The following is a 13,291-nucleotide window of genomic DNA, read 5'->3' as shown; positions in this document are numbered from 1 at the left end:
ATGCCTTCCTTCCCTACCTGCCCCCCGCCCCCCCACAATATACACACTTTACTATATATACATACAGTAGAGACAATTCCTTTAAGAATGCAGTCCTGTCACTAGAACAGTTCAAGCAAAGGCTAAATGATTATCTGCTTGATTTCCCTGTCAGTAAGTTCCCCACAAGAGCTTGCTCAAAAAAGTATGAGTCAGGTACCTACCCATCTCCCCATTCCAATACACCCTGAAAGAAGAAAGGAAAGGAAAAGCAGCTAACTTTATGAAAAGCGGCCCAGGTAACTGTCACTGGACTGATCCTTGAGAACCACTGAGGTTGGACCAGATGACTTCTCACACGCCAACACAATAATTTACCTACTGGTCTATGTAGATGCAGGTAATTCTAAGAAAAACTACTGCATCTCTCAGTTTAGCACTGAAAAGACAAGAAACCTTTGATAAGTGGAGATTAAAGATTTGGGTTTAGACTTTGCAAATGTCCCTTAAAATTCAGTACATTTGGGATTAAGAGTATCTACAGTGGAAGTGATTCACTTAGCTAATAAATATGCATAGTTGACAGCCCCAGAGTCACACTTCAAAGTGTTCTTAATGTACTTGTTCCTTTAAATCCTAACTGTCTTTGGGAGAGCACTGTTGAACTTCAGTAAGTAAGTGTAATTTCCATCTCCACTCAAGTATGCCCCCATGCCATGGCCTTTGTACTTTCTGTTCCTCCTACCCAGAATGTTGTTCTTCCCTCAAATGGCTTGTTCCCTCGCTTCAGTCAGGTGTTTGTTCCAACCTCAAGAAGTCTTCCTGACCACCCTGTCCAAATTGGACCCCACACCTCATTCTGTTTCTCAACCTGCTTTGTAAAAAAAAGCTGCAATAATGTCTTCCTGGGACTTCCCTGGCGGCACAGTGGTTAAGAATTCGCCTGCCAGTGCACGAGACACGGGTTCAAGCTCTGGTCCGAAGATCCCACATGTCGCATAGCAACTAAGCCCGTGTGCCACAATTACTGAGCCTGTGCTCTAGAGCTCGTAAGCCACAACTATTGAGCCCACGTGTCACAACTACTGAAGCCTGCGGCTAGAGCCAGTGCTCCGCAACCAGAGAAGCCACTGCATCGAGAGGCCAGTGCACTGCAGCGAAGAGTAGCCCCTGCTCTCCGCAACTAGAGAAAGTCCGCACACAGCAATGAAGACCCAATGCAGCCAATAAATAAATAAATTTATAAAAAAAAACCAAACAACTTTGCATTAAAATAATGTCTACCTGAAATTTGGTTCAATATTTATAGAATCACTGAGGATTTGGAATCATTTACATTTTAATTTTATTAATATTAACTGGGAAAATACATGCTAAAGAACCATTCTCCAATTTAAGGCAGAATTTTTGCAGTTTCCTTCATTCTTCCAAAAGTTAATAGCAGGACTGCAGTAAGGCAACAAATGGTCTTAAAAGAGACATCAATTTACTCCCCCATTTCCGAGAAATTCCTTTACCTTCTTGTTGCCCATTTCTTCCCTACTTGTTTGCTACCATAATATGTAGTTAAAAGGACTGATAGTAGAAAACTGTATGAATAAAGTTCAGCGCTTAAATACTACTACAATGAACCAAATTTACATGAAGGTTACCATGCTGTGGTATGTACTCGCAGTGGAAAAAATATTAGCTAATCCTATATAATAGAGGTTGAAAAATATAAATGAAAAAAGACAAGCCTCAATTCTTTGGTGGTTTTAATACACCCAAAACTTTACAGGCATGATCTTGTTTCCTCCTTATAAAAACCCTAAAAGGGAGTGTCATCATCTGCATTATACAGATGAAGAAAGACTGAGAGGCTAAGTAACTTGCTCAAAAACCATATCAGGGCTTCCTAGGTGGCGCAGTGGTTAAGAATCCGCCTGACAATGCAGAGGTCATGGGTTCGATCCCAGCTCCAGGAAGATCCCACATGCCGCGGAGCAACTAAGCCAAAAAAAAAAAAAAAAAAAAAAAAAACCATATCAGCTGTTAAGTGGCAGACTTGTGACTTTCAACCAAGTTTCTGAGTTTCCAAACATATTCCTTTCCATTGAACAAGCTGTTCTCAAAGTGTGGACCAGTGATGACTACAGATCTTCAAGATGCTTTCAAAGCGTCCATGAGGTCCTTCCTTTTTCCTCTACATATCTGTATGAGGCCAAATGGTCTTATGTTTCTACCAAAACCACAAATCATATTAGAGTTAATGCAAAAACATATATGAGAATCCACCTATCTTTTTATAAGCCAGACATTATGGAGACTTGCAAAAATGTAAAATGACGCCATTCTTCTTGTTATTTTTTTTATTTTGAAAATATATTTTTCATAAAATATGCTAAGTCACCCCATGAGGGATTGGTTCCAAGACCCTAAAATCCATGAATGAATACCAAAATCTATGAATGCTCGTCTCTCATATAAAATGGCATGGTATTTGCATATAACCTTTGCACATCCTCCAGTATACTTTAAAATCATCTCTAGATTACTTAAAATAATGCAATGTAAATACTATGTAAATTGTTGTCATAATATAAATGTTATATAAATAGTTGCCCGAACATGGCAAACTTTTGTTTTTGGAACTTCCTGGAATTTTTTTTTTTAACCATTTTTTGACCCATTATTGATTGAATCCGTGTATGCAGAACCAGCAGATATGGAGGTTCAACTGTATTTGTTAACAAGCAATAAGTTTATCACTTTTAAAAAAATGAATCACTAAATATTAAAGAAATCCTCAATACTGTTAACATGGCAATATTCCCCAAATTGTCATATTGACCTATTTGACACAACCCTATCAAAATCCGAGCTAGTTTCTTTGCAGAAATTGGCAAGTTGTTCTTAAACCACATACAGAAATAAAAAGGATCCAGAAGAGCCAAAACAATCTTGGAAAAGAATAACAAAGAGGACTCACATGTCCCAATTTCAAAACTTTTTACAAAGTTACAAAATCAAACAGTGTGGAACTACTGGCATAATGACAGACATATAAATCAATGGAATACAACTGAGAATTGATAACTAACTTTCTACATTTATTGTCAACAGAGGTGCTAAGACAATTCAATGGGGAAAGAACAGTGCTGAGATTTAAAAAATGGATATCCGAATGTAAAAGAATGAATTTGGGGACTTCCCTGGTGGCGCAATGGTTAAGAATCCACCTGCCAATGCAGGGGACAAGGGTTCTATCCCTGGTCTGGGAAGATCCCACATGCCACAGAGCAACTAAGCTCATGTGCCACAACTACTGAGCCTGCATGCCTAGAGCCCGTGCTCCACCACAAAAGAAGCCGCTGCAATGAGAAGCCTGTGTGCAGCAATGAAGACCCAATACAGCCAAAAATAAAAAAATAAAAAAATAATCTTAAAAAAAAAAAAAGAATTTGGACCCCTACCTCATACCACACACAAAAATTAACTCAACATGGATCAAGATCATCCATATCTTAGAAAGTGTATCCTCCCCAAGTTGGTGGCCTACAACTTTTACTTCTGACCTCCTCACAATCCTCCCGCATTGCTTTAAAACATTTAATACTTTTGTATTAAAAGCTTCATGGTCACATAATAACCACAGTGTAACTTAACAAGCACTAATGTCACTTTATTCCCCCAAATTATATCTCATTTTCTGTCTTTACAAGAGAACAAAATCCTTTACTTTGTCTTACAGATAATCAAGACTTAAAATGCAACCATTTAGTTGAATAATAAATGTATAGCCTCTCTTGACAAAATCCTTTTATAGCAACTGGAAAATGAATAATATAGATGACTGATATCAGATTCTTTCCAGTCTATACAAAGTGAGGTTGGAAAGTTAAAGTGCAGCAAGCTGTAATAAAAGAAGAATGAATTGGCATTTAGGGAAAATAAGGCACATAAAATGAAAATGGAAACTGCATGTTGGATGTTTCACAAGTATTTCTGTTCTGTACAGATGCATGTGAGCAATAAGAAATGTATGAATGGTATTTTGCAGAGAATATCTGTTTAAAAATCGATGCTTTTAAATGGCTAACAAACACGTGCCAGTCAGAAAGGCCATCATCAAAAAACCTAAAAACAATAAATGCTGGAGAGAGTGCGGAGAAAAGGGAACCCTCCTGCACTGTTGGTGGGAATGTAAACTGGCACAGCCACTATGGAAAACAGTATGGAGGTTCCTTAAAAAACTAAAAAGAGAACTACCATATGACCCAGCAATCCCACTGCTGGGCATATATACCCAGAGAAAACTGTAATCCGAAAAAAAAAAAACCCATGTACCACAATGTTCACTGCAGCACTATTTACAGTAGCCAGGATGTGGAAGCAACCTAAATGCTCATCAACAGATGAATGGATAGAAGATGTGGCACATATACACAGTGGAATATTACTCAGCCATAAAAAGGAATGAAATTGAGTTATCTGTAGTGAGGTGGATGGACCTAGAGCCTGTCATACAGAGTGAAGTAAGCCAGAAAGAGAAAAACAAATACTGTGTGCTAACTCATATATATGAAATCTAAAAAAGTGGTACTCATGAACCCACTGACAGGGCAAGAATAAAGATGCAGATGTAGAGAACAGACTTGAGGACACAGGGTGGGGGGGCAAAGGGGAAGCTGGGATTAAGTGAGAGAGTAGCATTGAGAAATATACACTACCAAATGTAAAACAGATAGCTAGTGGGAAGCTGCTACATAACACAAGGAGATCAACTCAATGATTGGTGATGATTTAGAGGGGTGGGATAGGGAGGGTGGGAGGGAGGGGATATGGGGATATATGTATAAATACTGCTGATTCACTTTGTTGAACAGTAAAAACTGGCACAACAGTGTAAAGCAATTATATTCCAATAAAGAGTTAAAAAAAATAGATGCTTTTTCCCCATATTATACAGGAACATATATGTAAGTAATGGGAATTTTTTGTAATTGAGTATAATTTTAAAATAAGTATAGATTCACATGAAGTTGTAAACAGTAGTACACCAGTCTTCATGTACTCTTCATTCAGTTTGCCCCAATGATAACATTATACAGTTGGCCCCCCATATCCACAGGTTTCATATCTGTAGATCCAACCAACCTCAAACTGAAAATATTCAGGAAAAAAATTTCAGAAAATTCCAAAAAGCAAAATTTGAACTTGCCATGTGCTGGCAACTATTTACATAGCATTTGCATTGTATTTACAATGACTTACACAGCATTTGGTGTTATAAGTAATCTAGAGATGGTTTAAGGTATATGGGAAGATATGCATACGTTATATGCAAATACTATGCCATTTTATACAAGGGACTTGAGCATCTGTGAATTTTGGTATTTAAAGGGAGTTCTGGGTCCAATTCCCAGTGGATATCAAAGGGATGAATGTAAAAGTGTAGTTTGATACCAAAACCAAGTATTGACACTGATATAATCCACAATTTTATTCAGATTTTACAAATTTTACACATACTCCTTTGTGTGTGTGTGTTTCTATGTAATTTTATCATATGTATATAGATTTACATAACTACCACCACAATTAAGATACAGAGCTGTTCAATTACCGCAAAGATCCCTCATGTTAACCCTTTAGTCACAACCACCCTGATCTTCCCACCCAGTCTCCAATGCTTGGCAACCACTGATCTGTTCACCTTCTAATTCTGTCATTTTGAGAATGTTATATAAATGGAACCATGTGGTTGTTCCACTTCAAGACTGGTTTTGAGGACTTCCCTAGTGCTCCAGTGTTAAGAATCTGTCTTCCAATGCAGGAGACGCAGGTTCCATCCCTGGTTGGGGAAGTAGGATCCTGCATGCCATAGGGCAACTAAGCCCATGACCTCTGGAGCCTGTGGGTACTGCAACAAAGAGCCCACATGCCACAGCTACCCAATGGAGCCAAATAAATAAATAACCATTGGAAAAAAAAAAAGATTGTTTTTTCACTTGGCATAATTCCTTCAAGATCCACCCAAGTTGCTGTGTACTATGGTTTGTTCCTTTTTATTGCTGCATAGTATTCCATGGCATGGATATAGCATATGTTGTTTAACCATTCACTCATTGAAGGGTATTTGGGTTGTTTCCAGTAAAAAGATACTTATTTTTAAACACAGAAATTCTGTAATAAACTGTTTTCCCAAGAGGACTTTTAACATGAAGGCCTTATGATCATTTAAGCCATTGCTTTGCATATATGTACAGAGACTTTTTTCCCCCCACAACATGAAAACTTAAAAAACAAAAAAAAAAACCCTTTAGGGCTTCCTAGGTGGCACAGTGGTTGAGAATCCGCCTTCCAATGCAGGGGAAACGGGTTTGATCCCTGCTCCAGGAAGATCCCACCAAAAAAAAAAAAAACCCTTTAAATTCCATAGCTTCCCTCCTCAGTGATGGTCAAGACAACAAGGTAAATCTGCAGTTAGTTAAACTTCTAACTCAGACAATAAGGCAATATTTCATACCTGTATGGAACTTCTTTCACGTAGAAGGCAGGTTAGTGAAGTTAACTGCACAACTAGCCCACTAAAGTAATTTATATCTGTCACTGATCAAACTAAAGTTGGGAGAAGTCAAATTATAGTACCTTAAACTCTTAAGACAAGACAGTATCAAATTATTGAATTTTAAGAACAAAGGTCAAGAGTTAAAAACAAATGTAGTTTATGTTCCATACTTAATTTCTTTTGGAGAGAAAGTGGTTTTAGGGAGTTGTAGATGAAAACTTCAGTTATGTAGGCTACAAGAACAATTATTTAAACATGTTATGTGGGCTAGTATTTATGAAATAAGAAGGCTCAAAAACCACATAATTTGGAGAAGTGAGCTTACAGACAGAAATTAAGAAAAAAGTCACAAATCTACAATTCAGAGGGCAAAGAGAATAACAAAGATAGTAAAGTGTAGGTTTTTGAAACTCATAGGAAAAAATTTGAAGTTAACAGGTATGTGTGGAAACTAAGGAAGTAAGAAGAGGCAAAATAATAAAGGATAAAATCTGGGAAGAAAAAACCAAATTGCTGTAAAATAAGGTAGAGAACTAGTTTTGAGCTAGGATTAAATAATTCATCTCTTATTTCAGCCATCAGCCAATAACTAATTGAATTAAATCCTGAAAACATATACATGCTTATCAGTTATAAATAAACCTGTTTAATTATGTAACATTCTTACTTGGAAAGCAAAGTTAACTTAATAAAATTGTTTGATTATATGTTTGATTCTTTGCCCATGTCTGTATTATCAGTAAACATTATCAGAATTCACAGGGATCAAGTGGAAGATTATTTTACTCTTTTAAAAAAGACTTCTACTGAGAAAAAACTGACACACTACACTCCCTTCTCTTTATGATAACCAACTTAGTTTATCCATCTTAAGTTATAAGTAGTAAGTTATCATCACTGTATGTAGACATGACTAAAAAGATAGTGTACTGATTCTGTGGTTTGGAGCAGCAAGTGCTATCTGAAAAGTTCACTACCATTTGCAACCACACCTCTTTCACACACAGACTGCCCAACATACTTACAATAGATCATGAAAGTGTTATTAGTGAGATTTTTCTAATCCAAATAGCAACAATATAATATAAACCCATCAGTCTTAAGTGTTTATTATTGTAATATTTTCAAGAATGGAAAAAATCAAACTGTTACCGCTATTACTCCTGCTCCTTCTTTACTTCTGAGCAATTAAAACTTTAACATTAACCCAAATGGGTATAATTAGGTATTCTAAAGTGCCAGTACAAGAAAATCTCTTTCATTATTTGGCAATTCTTGTCTTCTACACAATATATGAAAAAGCTTATTTCAATTTTACAAAATTTTCTATTGTTGCTGCCATGTAAGGCACCTGGAAGGAGCATCCAACTGTACTGGGTTCAGTAACTTGGAAAGCCCACCACAAAAGTATATACTTCAGCTCGCTATTCAGCATAAGGTGCAGCTGCCTTGAAGCCTGGCCAGGCACTGGCTGTCAGAAGACTTCATAATAAAACTGTTTTCAGCCTAACCTTAAATCTGTCTCACTGTGCAAACTCCAAGGACACTATTATGTGTGAAGACGCAGTACATTTTCAAAACTGCCTGGGAGGAGAAAGGAACAGTGTGTCTGGCATGTTGCTACACAGAAAAGAAACACTTAAGAACTGATAAATAATGAGAATTAAAAACAGCAACAAAACAGTAGTCACCCTATGGCTGTCAAATAACTCGCTTAATCTTAACACTATAAAGAGTTCAAGGGTTGCTTGCCCCAGTAGTACAATGAATATGGATATCAGCTATAGAAACTTCATCTTGAAACATATCAGCTAAATAAAATGTAAAAGATATTATTACCACATACTTTTATTCCAGATAATCCATTTGAAATAGTCAAACACCTGTATTTTAATGCAAAATCAAAAAACTTTCTATAAAATAAATAACTCTTTTGTATTCTATGACCAATTTCCTACGTAACTTTCATTTTGAAAATGGCTAATTACAAATTGCAATTCAAGTCACAATATAAATGAAAACTCCCACAGTACTTCTCACTAACAGAACATGTTCTGAGGCTCCAACACTACCATGTGTATTTGAGAAACACACTCATTCTCTTAATAACAATAGTTAATATTTAACATATTGTTATATACTGTGTGTTAGGCCCAACGCAAGGGGCTTTACATACTTCATCTCTACCTCACAACTTTGTGAGTTAAGCATAACCAACCACCCCCATTTTATAGATGAGGAAACCAAACTGAGGCTCATAGAGGGGTCCTGCAGCTAATAACGGAAGCCTCCTAAATTTTCATCAGCCCTTTCTGTACATAAGGCACATGAGATCTGAAAGCATTATATAATTTACCAATTAACCAACAAGTTTTAGAACATGCTACGCTGAGTAATGTATGCTATGGGTACTTTTTGTGGGGAGCTGAGGGGACTTACCCTTCAGGGTTATATGTTTCATTTTTTAATTTTAACACATATCCAAATTTCTTTCAGATCCTGAATCTATGAATCTATGTCAATTCTGTATCTAGATATATTAGTTGTGGAATACAGATCATCAAGCCAGTTAGTCTTCTCAAACCCTGAAGAAATGGGCCAATACTTAGTCAAAACTCAGATAATTCTTCAGACCCCAAGTTTATTCTGGTAACAAGTAAGCCTCAGGACTGGGCCTAGGGTTTTACCTTTGATTACAGACAAAATATGTCTACAACAAATTATAGAACCCTTTATTTAAGGACTTATTCACCTTGACAAAAAAGCAAGGACTGAAAAGATGAGCACTCGATCAACATGTGAGAAAGAAGCATTCCCTCTCAAATATGGCCAAATATGCCAAGTTTTGTTAAGCTGAGGTGCGTCCAATTAACCTAGTCACACTGGTATCCTACTATGTTAAATATTACACAGATTATACTGTTTCAAGTATTACAGGTAGGTGAGCTGCCAGTTTGACTTTAACCTTCTATTCATTATTCAAAAGTTCTTTTAATCAATGACATTTAGGCTAAAAGCAAAGTTTCTTCAGAATTACAATTAGGCAAACCGTAACTCTGGAGATATATATATATGTACATTCATACACACAGATATATATTCACATACACACATGCATATACATATATACGTATACCCATATACTTTTTTTTTCTGGAAAATCATATTAGAAAAATCATCTGCTATTTACTAAATCTTATCTGAGAAAGCACCTCTTCGCCTTTTACTTAGTTGACTTCCTATCCCAATTATACACGGGACCTGATAGCCTCAACAGTTTGTTTCTGCATAAAAGCAAGCTCAAAGAACAGAGGAACTCTCCTCTGCACCTAGCAACAAAAGAAAGAGAAAGACAAAAAACTTCAAATACACAGGCATCTGGGGGACAGAGCTTAAGGCTCAACCATAACGTGTGTAAGTCTGATCCCCGAGGTCCGCGGCACTGACAGTCATTCAACTTTCTTCCTAATACTCCCATTGTGCTTTTTCTGGTACCACACGTTAAATGTTCCATCTAACATTTCACCAACCGGTCGTGATGCCTTATTCCCTTCCTAAAAATTCTTGGGGCGCAAGGCCGGGGGTGGCGGCCGTGGGGTGGGCCGGGGAGCCCGGGGCACGGGCGCCAGCCACCCGGCAGAGCTGAGCCACGCACGGCACCCGCTCCAGGCAGGCCTGCTGTGGCTGGTTCCCGAGTCCCTAGGGCTGCAAGGGTAGCAGCAGCCGCCAAGACAGGGACTCTGGAACCTTTCCCCTGCCTCCTCAGCTAGGCCTCGAGGGGTTTGCTTTTCACATGGCCCCCGGGTGGGGGCGGTGGGCGCAAGGTACTGGATGCAGCTGCAGCCGCAGCGGCGGGCCAGGCGAGCCCGGACTCCCTCGGAGCCCGACCTCCCGGCGGGGCTGGCAACGGCAGCACCTCGGCGGGGCCCTGGCTAGAGCGCCGACCGCTCGGCGGGGATAGGCCACCTTCTCACACACCACATCTCTCCCTGCCTGCCTCCTTCTCCGTTAGCGCTACCGGTTGGCGGGCGGGGGAGGGGAGCGAGGCGCGTTATTCCCGGGGAGCTGAGGGGGGAGGGGAGGGCATCTCTTACCCGCGTTACTGAGGAGGAGGAGGCGGTTGGAGCGCTGCGCGGCGGGGCGACGGCGGGGCTGGGTGGGTGCAAGTAAGAGTCTCACGAGAGGGAATTAACCCCATCACCAGCCCGGACACCGGCTCCAGCGGCAGCCGCGGCTGGCAGAATCCCGCCCCTTCCCACCACGCACTAGCCCCGCCTCTTCGTTCTCTTTGAGGGGCAGTCGACAAATCATACGTTGTGCATCCTCGGAGTGACATGAAGACTATCCAATCACTCCTGAACAAACTGCCTTCTCTCCACCCCTTCATCTCCTCCCGAGCCGCGGGAGAGCCGTGCCAAGTCTTTCTCCACCCACAAGGGAAAAAGAGCCAATCGGCTGTAAGTACCCGCCCTTGAAGGACGCAAAGGGCAGCCAATGATAAACCCAAGAAGACAGCCATTTTGCCCACTTGTAAAAGAGCCGCCTTTTCCCACGAGTTAGAGCCTGAGGTGGGGGAGTTCTGGGCGTTTTTACTGACCTGGAGGTACTGGAAAGACAACCATATTTATTCAAGGAGTATTTATACAGTCTTAGAGGAGGAAAGGAAAATTTTCGTCCTCCATGTGGTGGGAAGGGGGGAATGCTGCTTAAGTACGTGGCTCCTCCCATCAGCGGTAACGGGCTCTAAGCCGAACACCTGGTTTCTTCAGCCTCAGTGAGGAAAGGCGGGGTAATTGCCCTTTTCGGCTTGCAGACGACTACAGTTCCCAATGGGCTTTGCCCCCGCCCGTATTCACTCCTCCGTTTGCTTCTCGCGAGGCCTGACGGGAATTGTAGTTCCTTGGGAGGTACCCACGCCGCCTCCTTTGGCCAATGAGAAAGGACAAACTTTTGAATGATTTGGAGTTTGGGGCGGGGAACTGGTCGCTGGGCTGCGGTAAAACCTTTTCACCACTGTAACAGAAGAGAGAAGGGTTAGAAGAGAAAGGTGGTGCGGGGAGACTTTTCTCAGAACGCCGGAGGGGTTTTAGATTCCTGGTATTTGCACTCTTACTTTCACTTTGTCCCTTTGAAGTCACTTCCGCTTTGGGGCGGACACAGGCCAAATCTGTGGCGGGAGCTGGAGATTCTGCAGCGAATACACCAGGTGTGGCCGTCTGGAAGTGGCGTGGCGGGCAAGTTGGTAGTTTCTTACGTGAGAGATATGGAAGTTGAACGGAATTTAATTGCACTTTAAGAAAGAGTGGGTGAAATGGGAAGGGGGGTAGTTCCCAAATCCAGAATACCATTCTTTGCCCCACTCTTCAACCCCAGAGTCTCGCTTTTCTTGTCTTTGGACTTGCTCAGTATTAGATTGCACCTGTATATTTGTGGAGGGGGTGCCTCTAAAGCCTTCACGTCTTCAGTTTGACTAAAAAGAACCAGCTCAGAAGTTATGAGTTAACTCTTCCCACTTTAAGAAACCAACTTCTAAAGGCTGGTTCGAAGGAGAAATGCCACAGAAGGGCTAATGATGCTCAAGAATGGTCCCCTTCCTTTTTTTTTTTTTCTTTGAGTAAAGCATACGTTAAACAAGTGTCAACAGGGTGCAGCTATAGTACACCGATGAATACAGATCATTAGACTTCGGCACCAGAAGGCTAACAAGCTTAGCACATTAGGCCCAGGTTTATGCCCCTGTGCAAAGTTGAGTGTATTTTTTACTGTTGGACGTTCCCTTTGAGGTTGTTTGGGAAACTCATTGAACAAAAGAGATGCAGAGGTGTTAGCAAAAAAGGCCTTCCCTCCCCAAGCCTGATGGCTTTCATTTTTAAATTCTTTTTCTTATCATTTTGATAAGATTTTTGACTTTCTCAGATAAATTCTAACAAAGTTTTCCCCGTGGTTTTACTAAGACTTTCTCTTAGAAATCCTCTTGTAAATATTTATTGAACACTTATACTGTATTAGGCATTATGCCAGACTTTGGGGGGAGAGTAGTGCCAAAAAGATAGGCTCCTTGTTCAAAAGTAGTGAGGAAAACAGAAACCAAACAAAATTAATGGTAGTGTTATTTGTTCTTCTAATCTCTCTCTGAATTAAGTCAAATCTTCATTAGTCATGTTTTGTTACTTTTTCCATTCTACCTGTGGACTGAAATAAGCATATTTTATTTTTTTTAATTGAAGCACTAATAATAAGTCTGTGTCAGATACTCATGAGTCGTGTTTATGCACCAACTAGATGGTAAGTTTTATAGTGTAATTCTTCTAGATATAGGAATATAATCATACCTTTCAGCCAGTGTTCTGGGTCCACCAGACAAAGAAAGTGTTGTCTCTTGCTTTTTAATGCAGTTGGGAATTTCGTATAATTTAGCAGAAGAGTCTTCTATAGATGCTTAGTTTTTTTGTAGTGAGCACTTCCAGTGTAAATCAAGTCAATAAATAGTGATCATGGCTATCATTTTATTCAGTGTTTCTTCTGAGCCAGGAATGGTGTTAATGTGCTTTCAGTATGTGTGCCCTTCAGCAGTCTGCAAGTATTCTTCTGTGTTGTTTTATACATGAAGAAATTGGAGCTCAATGAAGTTCAATAGGACGTAAAGAATTTTTTTTTATTGGTGTATAGTTGATTTAAATGTGTTAATTTGAGGTGTACAGCAAAGTGAATCAGTTATACATATATCCACTCTTTTTTTAGATTCTTTTCCCATATAGG

At 39.8% G+C, this 13,291-nt stretch overlaps 1 protein-coding gene across 10 annotated transcripts in view; it reads right to left on the bottom strand.

The window, feature by feature from the left end:
- The window catches only part of R3HDM1 (R3H domain containing 1), a 178,428-nt gene extending 167,665 nt beyond the window's left edge, over window positions 1-10,763 (bottom strand). For all 10 annotated transcript variants that reach the window (XM_057745227.1, XM_057745229.1, XM_057745228.1 and 7 more), the window contains exon 1: window positions 10,627-10,763. The gene's annotated coding sequence lies outside the window, so the exon portion shown is untranslated. The remainder of the gene's footprint in view (window positions 1-10,626) is intronic.
- Between the last annotated feature and the right edge of the window lie 2,528 nt (window positions 10,764-13,291).

This window comes from Hippopotamus amphibius, chromosome 8 (genome assembly GCF_030028045.1).
Source record: "Hippopotamus amphibius kiboko isolate mHipAmp2 chromosome 8, mHipAmp2.hap2, whole genome shotgun sequence".
In the NCBI taxonomy this organism is placed as follows: domain Eukaryota; kingdom Metazoa; phylum Chordata; class Mammalia; order Artiodactyla; family Hippopotamidae; genus Hippopotamus; species Hippopotamus amphibius.
The sequence above is the reverse complement of the archived record's forward strand: the minus strand, read 5'-3'. Positions and strand labels throughout refer to the sequence as shown.